General features: G+C 44.4%; 1 protein-coding gene across 1 annotated transcript in view; it reads right to left on the reverse strand.

Moving 5' to 3' along the window:
- LOC138741543 (disks large-associated protein 2-like) overlaps positions 1 to 15,909 on the reverse strand; it is a 272,962-nt gene extending 257,053 nt beyond the window's left edge. Inside the window, exon 1 of the mRNA XM_069895779.1 lies at positions 15,867 to 15,909. The gene's annotated coding sequence lies outside the window, so the exon portion shown is untranslated. The remainder of the gene's footprint in view (positions 1 to 15,866) is intronic.
- Positions 15,910 to 17,841: the final 1,932 nt, after the last annotated feature.

The following is a 17,841-nucleotide window of genomic DNA, read 5'->3' on the forward strand; positions in this document are numbered from 1 at the left end:
TTGCACATTCTCAACGTTCTTTGCACAAAGGAGTTTTTCTGAATTCCCTATAGAATTTTCTGATGCTGGACACGACTTGCATCTTCCTCAAAAGTGGAAACATTCTCTCTCAAATTCTTTCATGATTTCAAAGACTTCTCTTGGGCCATCCCTCAATCGTTTTGATTCATTTAAATTTAGACTCAGATCACGGTAGCAGGCTCTTCTGACCCATGAGCTAGCGCTGAACAAAGACACTTATTTGACCAATTCATCCACAAGCCCTGGCAGATCTTTGGACCACAGGAGGAAACCAGCGCATGCAATGAAAACCCATGGTTTTTAGAGGATAACGTACAAATTGCTTGCAGACATAGGCAGTTTCGGGCCCGGGTTGCTCGTTCGAAAATAGCATTACGCTAACAGCTATGTTCAGGTCTCAAAACAAAAGACATTTATCCTTTTCTAAAATGTATACTCCTGCATATCTGGTATCAACCTAATGTATGATGTTCAGTCTCTCTGTACCCTTTGCATATTACTATTTTTTTCATTTAAATTTTATTTAAAAAAAAAATTATAATCCTCTATGTGACAAATGTAAAATTGGTGATGCTTCTTTGGTTCACGTGTTCTGGACTTGTGAAGCAAAGTTTGGAAAAATTTTAGAAAGATACCTTCCAAACATTATTCTCAGGTTCAAATTGCCATTTAATTGCTCTGCTCGGATCATTTCAGGATGAGGATGTTTTACCGACTCCAACTCAAAACCAAATTTTATCTTTTCCTTGACTGATAGCAGATGTGCAATTGTGATTAAATGGAAAGACAATACTCCACCTACACATACACAATGGTTAAGCGATATTATGTCTTGTTTAATTTTAGAAAAAATATACATGTGCCATTAAAGAGTCAAATATTAACTTGCAAAAGACGTGGCACCCATTTATGGACTTTTATCATAACCTAAAGAATTCTGGTTGTTCTGAAGCTTTGGTGCTGTGCTGTCCATCTCCAGGTTGTTGTCACTTGCTCCTATGTGTCAGCTTTTAAACTTGCTTAGTGGTAGGGGTCCTGAATTATAAGTTTTTTTTTCTCTTGAATTTTACAACATCAATTGTAAATTGTGCATAATATAAACATCAATAAGAATATTTTAGAAAGAGAAAAGAAACATTATAACCAGAACTGTTTGCTGTACCTGAAGAGTGGTCTATCTATAGCTTGGTACAAATTTAATATAATTTCCTTACTTTTCAGTTATTTTCTTGAAGAAATAAACTGAGGTCCTTGATTTCAAATGGTTATGGCCTTCTTAACATGATGTTCAACTTTGAATATAACCATTATATACAAATGAGTCTACAACATATCCTCAAGATTCCCTTTCACCTATGCTATCTAGAATCCCACCTTTCAACCAATGCCTATTCATCCTATCAAAAGGTAGTGTCTTATGTATGTTGTACTTCCATTCTGCAGGTCAATTAAAATAGCACATTTGTTGTCATTCTCGTCCTCATTTTTTTCTGGCTTCCTCAATAAGTATCACATGTAAATTATGAAATTATCGAGTTGGCATTGTTATTCTAGACTGCGAGTAGCAGTGGTCCTAACACCACCACCTACTTTCCTCCATTGGGAAAGGTTACCCTTTACTCCAGGTATCTGCTTTCTCACCTGAAGCCAGTTAACAGTCCATTCCATAACTTTCCCCCTGATTCCTTTTTATTTGACCTTGTTTGTTCATCTGTTGAGGGGTAGATTATGAGACTTTTTTTTAACTCTAGATAAATTACATCTGTTATATCTTTTTCTTGTTATTTATGCCAAGTCAACTGGTCTATAATTTCATGACATGCTCCAACCTTCTTGAATAAAATGTTTCATTTAAGCAATCCCTTCTTGAACATTGTTTTAAATATTTTCCATTGTTCTACAAATAATTTATCTTTCAGGATCTGTTATCTACCCTTCCAAATCTGATTTTTCCCCAATCTATTGAACTGTTGCTTGTCAAAAGTACAATATATTGTGAGTACCAGACAGCTCCAGAAAAAATTCACCAACTTCCATCTCAGACTAAACCATCCTCAATTTAAACCCAGCATCAATTTACACTATTTTATAATCAAAATACAGAAGACAGTAAAACCCCTGTTATCCAGAATTCAAGGAATTGGCAGCCTCAGGCAACCAGCAAAAAAAAAGCAGAAACATAGGTACATAGGTAAAAAGAACAGTCTTAAAATTGGCACACCTCAGCATTAGTTCACCAATCCACGCAACACGCAAACTCAAGCAACCATAAAATACACTCAACTGGCATCTACCAATCCACATCGGTGCTGGATATCAGGGCATTAATTGTACTAATAGAATTGCCAACAAAACTGCTGAATCACCCAGTATCTGTTTAAAGCAATTGTAAAAAGTTTACATTTGGACCATCAGATCTATTCACAGCACTTTTATTTCAAGTGATCAATGTCCTAATTTTTTCAGTATCAGAATTTATTGTCAGGAACAAGTCATGAAATTTAGTGTTTTGCAGACATACATATTATAACCATCTTATGACATTACCATAAAAAAATACAATAATAATAAAAAATAAAAAGTAAGGCAGTGTCTTTGGTTCATTGATTATTCTGGAATCTGATGGCAGCGGGGAAGAACCTGTCCTTGTGTCACTGAGTGCTCGTCTCTAAGCTCCTTTACCTTTTTCCCCAATGGTAGCAGAGTGAAGAGGGTATGGACTGGATAGTGAGAGTCTTTGAGGATAGAGGCTGCTTTTTTAAGACACCGCCTCATGTAGATGTCCTCGATGGAGTGAAGTCTGGTGCTTGTGATGCCGCAGGCCGAGTTAACAACCCTATGGAGTTTATTCTTGTCCTGAGAGTTGACACCTCCATACCAGGTACACCTGTAGAAGTTTACGAGAGTCTTCAGTGATGTACTGAATCACCTAAGATGCCTAACAAAGTATAGCTGCTGGCGAGCCTTCTTTGTGATTCCATTAATGTGGAGGCTCCAGGACAGATCCTCGGAGATGTTGACACAGAGGAATCTGAGGTTCGTGACTCTCTCCACTATTGAGCCCTCAATGAGGATTGAGTCAAGGTCCCCTGACTTTCTCCTGAAGTCCACAATCATCTCCTTGGTTTTGCTGATGTTGAGCGCAAGGTTGTTGTTGTTACACCATTCAATGAGTTGATTTATATACTTCCTCATTGCCGTTTGTGATGCTGCCGACAATGTGGTGTCATCGGCAAACTTGTAGATGGCATTTGAATTGTGCCTGGCCACACAGTCATAGATGTATGAGAAGAGCAGTGGGCTAAGCATGCATCCTTGGAATGCGCCTGTGTTGATAATCAGTGAGGAGGAGATGTTGTTTTCAATTCCTACTAACTGTGGTCTTTCAATGAGAAGATCAAGTTGCAGAGGGGGGTACAGAAGCCTAGAGTTTGTAGCTTCTTGACCAGTACTGAGGGAATTTTAATGCATCTTTTAATCTTCCTCCAGCCTTCCATTTAGATCAGATCTAAGAAAGAGCCTATTTGATTGCTGTTCCATTTCTGACCAAAAATATACATCCAAATAATTAACTTATTTGTATCTGTTATGCAATTCTAATATTTTATGAGATGTATTAAAGTTTATTGTCATGTACTTAAGTACAATTTACAAATGCACTGAAATTCTTCCTTGCCGCAGTCACACAGGTACACCAACTATAATATCAGTCTCATATGCCAAGCTAGCAACAAGATAATAAATATAAAATGATGTATAAGCAAATATTCACAATTGCAGTTCATGCAAGAAAGCAGCAGCATTTCAACATGAAGATAAATCTTTTGGTGGTAAAAACACACCAAAATGCTGGAGGAACTCGGCCCATCTTTCAGTGTCCATAAAAAAACAAAGATATAGTGCAGAAGTTTCAGGCCTGAGTCCTCCTTCAAGGAATAGGCATTTTGGTGTGTTTTTACTACAATCTCAGCGTCTGCAGACTTTGGGGCTTCATTGGTGGTCTCAGACAAGTTTATGGCTTTGGTTAGAATAATATGAGAATGTTCTTTCTGTTAACTGTTAGGGGAACCTAGAGATGCTGGACTTGGAAATCTGATAATTCATTATGAGCAAACGATTCACTGAGCTTCTTTTCTTTTTCCTCAATGTCCAACCTATCATACCTCAAGTTGGCCAGCATAGTGAGCGTGGCGGTTAGCACAACGCTTTTATATAACCAGTGACTGAGGTTCAAATCTGGCACCGCCTGCAAGGAGCTTGCACGTCCTTCTCTTGTCTGTGTGGGTTTCCACTGGGTGCCCTGGTTTGCTCTTACCCCTGCAGGTCAATTGGTGTATTTGCAGGGCAGAGGCTCATGGGGCCAGCAAGGGCTTTGTGTCTAATTAATCATCTGGACACCACCTCATGTTTCTCCTTTGGACATCTTTCCCTTCATAATAAGTCCCCCAACTTATTTCTACCGGCCCTCTGAAGCTGACCACAACAAATACATTATTTCAGCATGTTCTTCTCACGCTTATTTTTTTATACAAATGCCACCCCTTCTTCCCTTGTAAAGCCTTTATACCTCACAATTATAATTTTTGCAGACATATGACCCACTCACATATATTTGCAATTATCTGTTATTTTCGTGATTTTATTCCACTTTTTTATCATATTTTATGTTGTCATGTTCTCATGATCCTGATGCTTCAGAATTTCAAGTTTTCTGGCTTAATGTCCAACATTCAGATTCTGCACTCACAAAAAACTGAAGCAAGGCAATGAAAATATTATTAAAGGCCTCAACATCAGGCAGAAATTAAGGTTCATTCTTAAATTTGCAAAATAGTAGTTGTCTCTTCCTCTTTTATGGCATACAGAAATAATATTTTATACATGAACTTAGAGAGCTCCTAAAGATATTTTAATTTTAGACAGGCCCATGCCGTATAAATACCCCAATTAATCTACAATGTCTGTACATTTTGAAGAGGGGGGAGAAACACATGCACCCAGCAGAAACCTATGCAGACATGGGAGAACATACACATTCCTTGCGGACAGTGTCAGATTTGAACCTGGGTTGTTAGCGCTGTAATATCATCATGTTAGCCACTACACTAACCATGCAGTCCACGTGTTGGAATAGAAACACAGCATTTTCCTTTCTTTCTTACCATTTACAACTCTCACTCAGTTACCTCATCCAGTTTATTGATGAACTGGTTGACTTTCCTGGCAACAATGGTCTACAGGTGCTGCCACTATTAATTTCCACCAACAATCACTTATAAATACAATAATTAAGATACAAAATGAAGGAGTTTCACCTTTATTCCAAGATAGTGCAGGTGCTATTGGTTCATCAGGATTATTATGGCAGCTTTCAATGCAAAAACATACTCTTAAACAGAAAATGCTTGTTGTGAAACATCATTGCACTGACAGATGTTACACTTTATCAGAGTTCTGTACTTATGCAAAGTTTCAACTCACAACAAATTGCTCCCCGAACAACTAATTAGAATATTTTCAACTCAAGGTGAATGGTGACACTCACGCTGTGTGTAGGATAACTAATCCTTTGTTGGTAAATATCCATGGTACAGTGTTTGATTTTGCAACAGGGTGAAGAGGGGGCAGAAATACCTATGACTGACCATTAATTAAATTCCTGACTAACCCTTTGAAATATTTAAAAAAAAATCATTTTCAGTGTTGGAATCTAACTACCATTCCAGTCTCTATGTGGATTTTTTGGGCCCCTGAAATAAACAATAATATTGCATTTAATCACTAGACAGCCTATCCATTACAGTAGATCCATTTGGAGTCCTACTTACAATAGCCTTAATGTGTCCTCAAAGAAACCCATAGCATTAGCACAAGGAAGGCACTACGATTGCAGAATATAATTAATCTGCACTGATTAAAAACAAAATTAGTTCTTAGGCTGCATGAATATGATTTCATCAACTAACCAATGTTGGCGACATTGTTTACTTCCTTTTTGCATAACCACATGGCCCAATTTTGCAAACTGCAGTCTAATTACCCATGGCAAATAAAGACAGACAGCACCTGTTAAAAGGGAGGTCACTTGCAGCTGCAAACAATTGCCGCATTGTCAATCATTCCGCACCATTGGGAACCCTGCAGCCTTCTCCATTCAAGGCAAATTTGGCTTTCCACAAGGTAAAGACCTCTATGACCTCTATTGACCTGTGTCAATAAATATGATAAATGTCTCCAGCATCTGCTTGGAAAGACCCAGAATTATAGTCAATTACGGCCAAAATAGCTTTCAGTGCAAACGCAGTTTGAAATTGCAGAAAGAACATGTCTTTGAGTATCCTCAATGAATTTCACACTGTGGTGGTACACCACTGGCCTACTGCAGGGGGCAACCTTTGTACCTGCAGGAGTGTAAGGGGACAGGACAACACCTGGCTGGCTGCCATTCAGTCGGCCTGAATGGATCAAGCCCCACCCGGTCGGGTACCAATCACCCTCCGGGGTATAATCCTGCGCCGGCCTCCACTGAATTGCTGCAGCCACAGACAGCTTGGCTCTGTGGAAGTCTTTGTGGATTAAAGCCTGTTGTTCAGTCTTTACCTTGTGTGTGTCTGGCTCTGTCCAACAGCGCACCACAATTTAATCCACAAAAGTTTCCCACGGCTGCCATGGAAAAACTTCTGAGCGCAGGGAACCTCGAGGTCAACCCATACCACCCGGAAGCCAAGACACGCTTTGAGATCTGGTAGCATGGAGTCGAGGCAATTATTGAGGCACACGAGGGTGACATCCTGGACTTCGATCGGAAGAGGTTGGTCCTATTCCGGTTTACCTATTCCAGGTAACCAAAGGCTGCTCCACATACAAGAGTGCAATGGACACTCTCGAGAACTTGTACAAGCCCCCCATGAATGTGGTCTGTGCAAGGTACCTCCTCAACACCTGAGCCCAGCAACCCAGGAAGACGGCTGAGTCTTACCTGGGACACTTGCGAAAGTTGGCCCGACCGTGTCTGGCTGAACTCGGGGTAGGTGTAGAGGAGGTCAAGAGGCTGATCCGGGACGCCTTCGTCCGAGGGCTATGCTCAAGGGCCATCTGGCAGAAACTGCTGGAAGACAACATCTAAGCCCTCACCAGGACTGTGGAAGTGGTGCAAACCTTGGAAGCAGCAGCCCTGCACGTCGAACCCTTCGATTCCGGGTTCCTCCAGGCTCCCTCATGGCCCTCTCACACTTCAGCTGCAGCCCCAGGCTGAGCTGGGGAGGAGAGCGTCGGCCCAGATCCAGAAAGGATGCGCCTATTAATGGAGTTACCCCTCCCCCCCACGCTAAAGGCCCTCTGCAGGTGCCTGGGCCTGTTCTCTTATTACTCGCAGTGGGTCCGTCACTTCTCGTAAAAGGTCCGCCATCTGCCCCAAGCCACAAATTTTTCCCTCCCATCTGAGGCGCAGGCAGCCTTCACCCACATCAGGCAAGACATCGCGGACACCACAATGCAGGCTGTGGATGAGGATTCCACCTTCCAGGTAGAGAACGATGCCTCCGATGTGGCCCTTGCTGCTACCCTGCTAACCAAGGGGGGCGCCCCATCGCTTTCTTCTTCAGGACCCTTCATGGCTCCGAGCTAAGGCACTCTGCCATTGGAAAGGAGGCCCAGACGATTGTGGAAGCGGTCCGCCACTGGCACCACTACCTGGCCAGCAGGAGATTCACACTCCACCCGGACCAGAGGGCCATGGCGTTCATGTTTAACACTAGCACAAAAGCAAGATAAAGAATGACAAGATCCTGCACTGGTGAGTCGAGCTGGCAACCTATAGCTATGACATCTAGTACCGCCCCAGGAAGTTTAACGACTCCCCTGATGCCCTCTCTCGCACCTGCTTGTCTATGCATGATGACAGGTTGCAGGCATTGCATGAGTCCCTCTGCCATCCAGGCATCACTCAGTTGTACCATTTTGTTAAGTCCCGAAATCTGCCGTACACCATCAGGGACGTCAAGGACATGACTAAGGCCTGTCGGGTCTGTGCAGAGTGTAAACCCTGTTTCTTCTGCTCCCCTCAGGTCCACGTTGTAAAGGCTACTTGGCCTTTCGAGCATCTCGGCGTGGACTTCAAAGGGCCCCTGCCTTCCACGAACCGAAACGTCTACTTCCTCATGATAGTGGACGAGTACTCACGCCTCCCTTTTGCTATCCCTTGTCCGGACACCTCCACGGCCACCATCATCAGGGCCTTGGGGCAGATTTTCACTATGTTTGGCTACCCCGCCTTCATCCACAGTGACTGGGGGGGGGGGGTCTATATTCATGAGTGACAAGCTGCGCCAGTACCTGACGATGAGGGGCATCGTGACGAGTCGCACAACAAGCTATAACCCAAGAGGCAATGGGCAAGTGGGATGCAAGAATGGGGTGGTCTGGAAGGTAAGTCCTCCTGGCTCTCAGGTCAAAAGTACTAGCAGGACACCCTGCCCGAGACGCTCCATGCCATTCGGTCACTGCTGTGCACGGCTACCAACGAGACCCCTCACGAACGTATGTTCTCATTCCCCAGGAGGTCAGCGACTGGAATGTCACTCCCAACATGGGTCACATTCCCGGGACCGGTGCTTCTGCGTAAGCATGTACGGACACACAAGGCCAAAGCCCTGGTGGAGCAGGTTTTCCTCCTTCATGCAAACCATAACTACACTTTAGGTTCGGCAGTGGCAGGGAGGACACCGTCTCAACCAGGGACCTGGCACCAGCAGGAGCACCCACCATATCACGCCATCCTTCAACCCAGGACGACGCTGACCGGGCATACGTCCCCGTGCAGCTATGGGGCACACAGGGCCTCCTTGACCACCAGGGGCTCACTTCAGCCTTAGGAGATGAACCCGTCCCCCCAACCACCCAATACGACCCACATACGTCAACCCCAGACCCCTGGCCACCCCTCCGCGCGGCACCACACCAGCCACATACACCCCTGCCGCCAGCCCCCCCAATTCCCCTCTGACCAGTGACCAGGAGCCCATCCTACGATGGTCACAGAGACCCCAGTGGCCGCCGAATCGTCTTAACCTGTAATAATTGTATATACATAGTGGGTGCGATTCCTTGTTACTGTCCCCTCCACTCCGGGACAATTTTAAAGAAGGGGGTGAATGTGGGGGTACACCACCAGCCTACTGCAGGAGAGTAAGGGGACAGGACAACACCTGGCCAGCTGTCAATCGGCCGGCCTGAAGGGATCAAGCCCCACCCGGTCAGGTGTCAATCACCCTCCGGGATATAAGCCTGTGCCGGCCTCCTGAGGCCTCACTCTGAGTTGCTGCAGCTACAGCCAGCCTGGCTCTGTGGAAGTCTTTTTGGATTAAAGCCTGTTGTTCAGTCTTTATCTTGTGTGTGTCTGATTCTGTCTAACAGCGCACCACAATTTAATCCACAAAAGTTTCCCACGGCTGCCATGGAAAAACTTCTGAGCGCAGGGAACCTCGAGGTCAACCCATACCACCCGGAAGCCAAGACACGCTTTGAGATCTGGTAGCATGGAGTCGAGGCAATTATTGAGGCACACGAGGGTGACATCCTGGACTTCGATCGGAAGAGGTTGGTCCTATTCCGGTTTACCTATTCCAGGTAACCAAAGGCTGCTCCACATACAAGAGTGCAATGGACACTCTCGAGAACTTGTACAAGCCCCCCATGAATGTGGTCTGTGCAAGGTACCTCCTCAACACCTGAGCCCAGCAACCCAGGAAGACGGCTGAGTCTTACCTGGGACACTTGCGAAAGTTGGCCCGACCGTGTCTGGCTGAACTCGGGGTAGGTGTAGAGGAGGTCAAGAGGCTGATCCGGGACGCCTTCGTCCGAGGGCTATGCTCAAGGGCCATCTGGCAGAAACTGCTGGAAGACAACATCTAAGCCCTCACCAGGACTGTGGAAGTGGTGCAAACCTTGGAAGCAGCAGCCCTGCACGTCGAACCCTTCGATTCCGGGTTCCTCCAGGCTCCCTCATGGCCCTCTCACACTTCAGCTGCAGCCCCAGGCTGAGCTGGGGAGGAGAGCGTCGGCCCAGATCCAGAAAGGATGCGCCTATTAATGGAGTTACCCCTCCCCCCCACGCTAAAGGCCCTCTGCAGGTGCCTGGGCCTGTTCTCTTATTACTCGCAGTGGGTCCGTCACTTCTCGTAAAAGGTCCGCCATCTGCCCCAAGCCACAAATTTTTCCCTCCCATCTGAGGCGCAGGCAGCCTTCACCCACATCAGGCAAGACATCGCGGACACCACAATGCAGGCTGTGGATGAGGATTCCACCTTCCAGGTAGAGAACGATGCCTCCGATGTGGCCCTTGCTGCTACCCTGCTAACCAAGGGGGGCGCCCCATCGCTTTCTTCTTCAGGACCCTTCATGGCTCCGAGCTAAGGCACTCTGCCATTGGAAAGGAGGCCCAGACGATTGTGGAAGCGGTCCGCCACTGGCACCACTACCTGGCCAGCAGGAGATTCACACTCCACCCGGACCAGAGGGCCATGGCGTTCATGTTTAACACTAGCACAAAAGCAAGATAAAGAATGACAAGATCCTGCACTGGTGAGTCGAGCTGGCAACCTATAGCTATGACATCTAGTACCGCCCCAGGAAGTTTAACGACTCCCCTGATGCCCTCTCTCGCACCTGCTTGTCTATGCATGATGACAGGTTGCAGGCATTGCATGAGTCCCTCTGCCATCCAGGCATCACTCAGTTGTACCATTTTGTTAAGTCCCGAAATCTGCCGTACACCATCAGGGACGTCAAGGACATGACTAAGGCCTGTCGGGTCTGTGCAGAGTGTAAACCCTGTTTCTTCTGCTCCCCTCAGGTCCACGTTGTAAAGGCTACTTGGCCTTTCGAGCATCTCGGCGTGGACTTCAAAGGGCCCCTGCCTTCCACGAACCGAAACGTCTACTTCCTCATGATAGTGGACGAGTACTCACGCCTCCCTTTTGCTATCCCTTGTCCGGACACCTCCACGGCCACCATCATCAGGGCCTTGGGGCAGATTTTCACTATGTTTGGCTACCCCGCCTTCATCCACAGTGACTGGGGGGGGGGGGTCTATATTCATGAGTGACAAGCTGCGCCAGTACCTGACGATGAGGGGCATCGTGACGAGTCGCACAACAAGCTATAACCCAAGAGGCAATGGGCAAGTGGGATGCAAGAATGGGGTGGTCTGGAAGGTAAGTCCTCCTGGCTCTCAGGTCAAAAGTACTAGCAGGACACCCTGCCCGAGACGCTCCATGCCATTCGGTCACTGCTGTGCACGGCTACCAACGAGACCCCTCACGAACGTATGTTCTCATTCCCCAGGAGGTCAGCGACTGGAATGTCACTCCCAACATGGGTCACATTCCCGGGACCGGTGCTTCTGCGTAAGCATGTACGGACACACAAGGCCAAAGCCCTGGTGGAGCAGGTTTTCCTCCTTCATGCAAACCATAACTACACTTTAGGTTCGGCAGTGGCAGGGAGGACACCGTCTCAACCAGGGACCTGGCACCAGCAGGAGCACCCACCATATCACGCCATCCTTCAACCCAGGACGACGCTGACCGGGCATACGTCCCCGTGCAGCTATGGGGCACACAGGGCCTCCTTGACCACCAGGGGCTCACTTCAGCCTTAGGAGATGAACCCGTCCCCCCAACCACCCAATACGACCCACATACGTCAACCCCAGACCCCTGGCCACCCCTCCGCGCGGCACCACACCAGCCACATACACCCCTGCCGCCAGCCCCCCCAATTCCCCTCTGACCAGTGACCAGGAGCCCATCCTACGATGGTCACAGAGACCCCAGTGGCCGCCGAATCGTCTTAACCTGTAATAATTGTATATACATAGTGGGTGCGATTCCTTGTTACTGTCCCCTCCACTCCGGGACAATTTTAAAGAAGGGGGTGAATGTGGGGGTACACCACCAGCCTACTGCAGGAGAGTAAGGGGACAGGACAACACCTGGCCAGCTGTCAATCGGCCGGCCTGAAGGGATCAAGCCCCACCCGGTCAGGTGTCAATCACCCTCCGGGATATAAGCCTGTGCCGGCCTCCTGAGGCCTCACTCTGAGTTGCTGCAGCTACAGCCAGCCTGGCTCTGTGGAAGTCTTTTTGGATTAAAGCCTGTTGTTCAGTCTTTATCTTGTGTGTGTCTGATTCTGTCTAACAGTGCACCACACACACACACCATGAATCTTTCCTTATGAGCACTGTGGATAGAGACTCTTCTTGTCCTTTTTCTTACAGGCAGCCTGCTTCCTGGGCTCTTTTACAAAAGGTTAAAGGTTTGATTATTGTCACGTAATACTACATTTAGAATGTAACATATTAAATTCTTCTAACTTTGTCTACCGTAAGGAAGACAGTCACCACTTTGTCCAGAACCCCTCACAGAAATGAGGCCCCAGCGAGGAACAAACTCACAACCCCGGTGCTCTAACCATTGAACTATCGGAGCCTCAATATGCTTGGGTGGCACAGTTTAGCAGCAGTTTATGCTGCTGCTTTATAACTCCAGGGACTGTTGAGCTTAATTTGAACTTCAAGCATGGTCTCTGTGGGGTTTGCATGTTCCCCTCATGACTTCATTGTTTTCCACTGACTGAGTACTCTGCTTTCCACTTGTATTCCAAAGACATGTTGTACCTTAATTGATGATTTCAAGGTATACTGAACATCTTTGCAAAGCATTTGTCAAATCAACAAGACACAAATCTGAAAGTAATTGGTGATTTTAAAAGAGATAGGGGGTGGGACTTTTTTGCTGCCAATGCAGGCTCCCTGCACAAGTTGGACATGCAATGTTTGCTGCTCTGTCAAGAAATAATTTGGCTGAGTTAGTCACGTCAGCCTTGCGAGAGATTGGCTTTGATTCATGCCGATTTGGCTTTTATTCAGGAGCTGGTCCCTGCCATCCTTCCCAACACACAAGACTTGCTATATATAAGTGGTTGTTCATCATCCTTTGAAATCCCAGCTGAACTGAAATTACCTGTCTATGGAGCATAATTTGCTAGCCTTAAATGTCCACTTCAACACTCCTTCTTCAAATAAACAGTTGCATAAAATTAAGTGTAGAAAGAAAGGAAAACTGACGATGCCAATTGTGTAGTGTCAGATAGATCATTATTAATCTTACTCCAATTCTACTGGCTACAGAAAATGAACAAATACAGAATATACACACACAAAACTACATGCATTCATGCAAACATGCACGTTTTCCACAAAAACACACACTCGTAAATACACACAGAAACACCTTTTACGCTACACAGACTCCACTATCTTCCACCTGATGCACAGATGGATTCTGTAAACTTTACATCGCTATGCACTGGGCCAACACACATGAACATGGACCCGCACACAAAAATGTTGGTACACAATCAACATTGCACCTAGCCTGCAGCAGAAATCCCATAGAAATCCAAGTGGAAATGTTACTGATCAGAGTTACAGAAAATATCATGTTTCTGCAATCAAAATTCCTTTTAATAAAATCATTTTCTTCTGAAATTATACAGTCATTACAAAGAATGTTTTGCAGTTTATAATGCTTTCTTGTCTACATGATATTAACAGAAAAGCAATAGGACATTTTATCCCCGAGGACATTGATTTTATATATACAGGTATATCAATAAATTACATTTATATGTTATGCTCTGTGCCTTTAACTATTTACTAATAAATTAGAAAGACAGGATTATTAGTCCATGCTTAACTGCTATGTTATTCATACCAGAGTATGGACCTTTAACCAAATACCTGGTGTCTGTTAACCCTCTCTACACAGAAGTATGCTTAATGTTATATTTCTAGAGGTGTTGACTGTCCACATCAACACTCCTTTCTCTAAGAAACAGTATCATAAAAGATAAATTCGGAGAGAAAGGAAAATTGACAATGTCAATGATGTCGTGTGGAATAGCCCAATTCTACTGGCCACAGATAATTAACAAACACGGAAGAAAATACACTCTCAAAAACACGCTTGTTTGAACAAGTTTTCATAAACAAAAAACAAGATCAAATTTGTAGAAACAATACAAAAATAGTGAACGAAAATGTCCATGTCCGAAGATCATCCAAGTCATATTCCCACGTTAAATAATGGAAAGAAAATGACTCCCTAAACACATGGCTTTCCAAACATAGTTAAGGCTTTGTTAAATGTTGATCAACAGTAATTTTGTAGGAGTGCACTGGAAGATGAGGATATTAACGGAATGGAAATGCTGATGCCTTAGTGCAATCTGATGTTAGACACTGATGTCTGTTCATTACATGGGCCAGCGATCAAGCCCAGAGCAGCTGAGTGGAATACACTTAGGCCCCTTTTTCAGACTCACAACAAGTTTATTGTCGTGTGCACCAAGGAGCAGTGAAAAGTTTGTTTTGCATCTTACAGATAGTACTATGCAGTACTGAAGGGCAAGGCTACAAAGAAAGAACAGCTACTTCAGAGCAAAGGCAATAGAGTTGTACTATTGTGAGGTTCATTCAGTAATATTTATTATAACAGGAAAGAAACTGTTGTTGAAGCTGGTGGTGTGTGATCCCACACACTTGAATCTTCTTCCCATCAGGTGGAAGGAGAAGAATGGGTGGAGGGGTGGAATAGGCTGGCTGCCTATCCAAGTACAAATGGGGTCAATGGAGGGGAGGCAGTTTGTGGGAAGGTTTAAACTATATTTACAACCCTCTGCGGTTTCTTTCGGTCTTGGGTGGAGCACTTCCAGTACCACACAGTGATGCATCCTGACAGGATACTCTCAATGTACATTATTACCTTCTCTAGTAAATAGTTAGTTGAGTTCTGGTAGCAGTCCCCAAATGCAAATTGAGTTCAGAAAACAATCAGTTTGCTTTCACATGTGAGATATTTATCAATAATTACACCTTGTAGCTAATGCTTCACGAAAAGAATTAGGCACAGTGAAAACCACCACAATTATAATGGACACAAGTATTGATAGCAGATACCAAAATTACATTAACAGCTAATGATAATGACAATTATAACATGTGAAATAAAAATAAATCACGCTGGAAAAAACTCGGCAGCTCTGGCAGCATCAAAAATTGAGTTGATAACCTTCCGTCAGAACTGACCGAGTTAGAGAGCTCTAAAGTGTCCAGATGAAAGATGAGATGCTTCTGTAAGAAACCATCTACAGAGAAGTGGGAGTGGGAGGGAGAATTAAAGCAAGAGGGAATTATATGCTCAGTGTGAGAAGAGAGAGTGTGGAGTTGTCCACTCAAAGCCCTCATAGCAAGTACATGCAGGCATGTTCATTGGGAAGGAAAAAAAAAACCAAGGGCTCATGGTGCCCATGAGGGCCTTGAAACCTGCAGATGCAAGACATAGAGAAATAGGATGTGATAAGATGAACTTGTCTTTGGAGACGACCGAGATTACTTTCATCCAGAATAGCGATTAGTTTCAAAGTTGTCTCTCACTAGTATGGTGTAGATTAGGAAGAGCAAGGTCTCTTTGATGATATAAGTGTGAGTAGTGAGGAAGTTCAGGCTACAATTGCGATTGGTGCCCAGAACCTCTACGACCTCGTAAAAGGGGATCCTCAACCAGCAGGAAGGCATGACACATACTACAGTAAAAATCCTAAATTCCGAACGGCTTGGGGATTGGATCAGACCAGATTTTCAGATTTTCCGGATTCTCAGGCAGTACTTTTAAAATTCAAATTTAAGGTGAATGAACACATACATTTTAATAGTTCATAAACAAAACATATTTTCATATAAAATATAAAGCCCAAAAATAAACGAATAAATACTTTTTTCTTACATTTCCGTGACTTCTGTGTGGTTGCTTGTTTCCCTTGGGTATCCGTGGTGTTTCTGCAAAAGCAAGAGAGTTTTTGAGAAGTTTGGGTTCTTGGGTGATCCAGGTTTCAGGCGAGAATTTTTTGAGAAGTCTGGATTCTCACATGGTCCAGATATCTGGCATCAGGATTTTTGGACTTTTACTGTATGTATCTTAATAATTTTATACTGTACCTTAGACTTACTGTCTTGTTAATCTTTTACATTACTTATTATACTTCAATAAAATGCCCTGTTGCACCCTCATTGATCTCTGAATGAGCGTTGGTTTCTCCAATGAAGGGGAGACCACATTGTGAGCTCAGAATGCAGTGTGCCAAAATGGAAGAAGCTGCTTCACCTGGAAGGAATGCTTTGGTTTCTGAACAGTGGAAGTGAAAGGACATAATAAATCTGTTTTTTTTTCTCTCCCCACAGATGCTGCACCATCTGATAAATATTTTCAGCATTTTTAAAAATTCCAGATTTCCATCAGACTACAATATTTTGTAACTCACAACTTCCAGCATTGATTTCTTTCTCTATTTTCATTCATCTCCTTCTACCTACATTTCCTCCTGACTTAATTGAAAAACATTCACCACCCTCTCTCACCAGCATTGCTTGAATTATTCACTCACCATTGGTTTCAATCTTATCTCAGAATCTCTCCCTTTCAAATTAAGACATACTTGTTTTCCACCTATTTCCAGGATTGATAAACATCATTAACCTAAACATTAACCCTCCCTGTTTCTCTCTTCACAAATGCTGACTGACCAGCTGATATTATCGTCAGGTGTTTTTAGCTTGTGTGCGAACAGAAGTCAAAATGCAAGCTAAACGTTGGGTGAGATATAACTAATGACCCAAATGTTAAATAGCATTGCATCTTTTGTTTTTAATTAAGAGGATTATTATGTCATCTAAAGAGGGTGCAGAGGATATTTACCAGGATTTTTCCTGGGTTGGGAAACACATCTTACGAGTCAAGGTTGGCAGAGCTGGGATCTTTCACTTTGGAGCATAGAAGGTTGAGAAGAGACTTGGTCTATAAGTTTATGAGAGGCATAGATAGGGTAGACAGCCAGTGCCTGTTTCCTAGGGCAGGATCAGCAAACCCCATAGGACATTTGAACAAAGTTAAGGGAGGTAATTTTAGGGGAGAGACATCAGGGGTAATTATTTTTTTACACAAGAGTTGTGGGAGCCTTGAATGTCTTGCTGGGGATGGTGATGGAAGCTGAAACATTGGGGGAATTTAAGAGACAAGCACATGGATGAAGGAAAAATAGAGGGTTATGGGGTAAGGAGGGTTTAATACTTTTTTTTAAGGAAGAAATATATGGGTCGGCACAACATCAATGGCAGAAGTACCTGTACTGTGCTATATTGTTCAATGTCACAACCCACAGAACAGCACTAACGTATTAACCTGGATTTGTGTTTTCGAGTTTCACTGGGGATTTGAGGCCTCAACCATCTGAGCATTAGTGCTAACGTTGAACCTCTGTTGACATTCTGGCTGCATATGACCTGACAACATAAAATGAGATTGTTTCTGAGAAGAGGAAAGTCTTGTGTGGACCGTGACCATGCAACGGTTCGTTGTGATAGAATATGTGATTGGCATCACGTTGCCTCCTTACCAGCAACTTCTCACCAACATTCAGTTCACATATCTGCAGTACCACTGATAACAAAATGAGCAAAAGAGTGGGGTACGAGAGCTGCTCTATCCAAGATAGAAAGAAGCTGCAGAAGGTGGTCAATGCAGTGAAGACACAACCCTCCCTCTCTCCATCTAAACTTTCCGCTGTCCTGAAAAGGCAGCTAAGATACTGAAGGACTCATTGCATCCCAACCACACTCTCTCCTTCCTCCTCCCATCCAGGAGAAGATTCCAGAATGAAGTCTACAGGCTCAGAGACAGTTTCTTCCCTGCATCAGGTTCCTGA

Source organism: Narcine bancroftii, chromosome 8, assembly GCF_036971445.1.
Source record: "Narcine bancroftii isolate sNarBan1 chromosome 8, sNarBan1.hap1, whole genome shotgun sequence".
Taxonomy (NCBI): Eukaryota; Metazoa; Chordata; class Chondrichthyes; order Torpediniformes; family Narcinidae; genus Narcine; species Narcine bancroftii.